This window comes from Penaeus monodon, chromosome 24 (genome assembly GCF_015228065.2).
Source record: "Penaeus monodon isolate SGIC_2016 chromosome 24, NSTDA_Pmon_1, whole genome shotgun sequence".
Lineage (NCBI taxonomy): Eukaryota > Metazoa > Arthropoda > Malacostraca > Decapoda > Penaeidae > Penaeus > Penaeus monodon.
In genome coordinates this window covers 20,953,979-20,955,121 of record NC_051409.1, presented here as the reverse complement: position 1 = coordinate 20,955,121, position 1,143 = coordinate 20,953,979, and the positions used below count along the sequence as shown (strand labels likewise).

The 1,143-nt window shown below is 30.9% G+C and overlaps 1 protein-coding gene across 1 annotated transcript in view; it reads left to right on the top strand.

Annotated features, from left to right (window-relative positions):
• LOC119588647 overlaps window positions 1–287 on the top strand; it is a gene marked incomplete at its 5' end in the record, with an annotated part of 7,196 nt that extends 6,909 nt beyond the window's left edge. Inside the window, 1 exon segment of the transcript XR_005230126.1 lies at window positions 204–287.
• Window positions 288–1,143: the final 856 nt, after the last annotated feature.

The following is a 1,143-nucleotide window of genomic DNA, read 5'->3' as shown; positions in this document are numbered from 1 at the left end:
TGTATTTATCTCACTGTATATACTATTATTTGTGATTTACTGGATAATCTTTATGGTATAACAAGATGAAAATGTATGCCCTGCTTTTTATAAAAGGGACGGGCCCTTTGGAAAATTTAGCATCAGGAACATTAAAATGTTGAATTTGTCATTTATGATCCCTGATTCTTCTTTAGTTAATATCTTTTATCTGTTGATCTCAGGATATACAGGTTGTTGGTGCTATTATTCGTGTAAGCTATGACAGAAAAATTCTGGGGAACTCCTGTGTTATGTGAGAAAATGGACTCCCAATAAAAGGAAGTGTGAAGAGGGCATAAAAATCGGAAATTTGAAGAATCTTGAAAAAAAGGGTTTGTAAGACAGAATTTAAAGTCTAAGGTGAAAAAATTTTGGCAGCTTAAGATGGTTGGATCAGTGGAATAGGAAATGTTGGTGGTGTTTCTTGCACAGTTATTTGTTTTAACCAAAACCCCATTTGTAAGGTTTATTTTTTTAATATAACAATAGTTTTTGCAGAAAAAAAAATATAAAAAAAAATACAATGGCCCATTTTGACACATAAATTTTATGGTATTTTGTGTCATATCAAAGCACAATATTTACAAACTAAGTGACAAACTTATGTTGAAAATAAGTGAATATTTTGTCTGTGGTGAAAAGTTGGCTATGGTTCTTTACATCTGTTACCATTTTCAGGGGGTTAAATTTAAAAGTAGGGGAATTATGAAAGATTTCAAATTTTTTCCCCTTTTTATTTGGGCCCAAGCATTTTACAGTATTGATTTTATGAGGGAAAACAGCCCAACCGAGGAAAAAGCCTGTTTTAAAATTTATGCCACCCATATGCACAACTATAGTTATCCTTTAGAATTAAAATGTTGCAATAATTTTTTGTATGTGTTTCATTTTAAAATAATATAACTACTTTTACAAATTTGTACATTATATTTTACCCTTAAATTATCTTTTTTTGGGGAAAGGGCCCCCTTAGCATAAATTTGGGGGGGCCCCTAAGCAAGGAGAATTTTTTTAAAGTCATGGGATTTGGAATTTTCAAAAACAAATGTTTTTATGCAGGGACGGTTGAAAAATTTTTAAATTTACATTAATTATCTATCAGAAATTCTCTTTTCGGGGCCT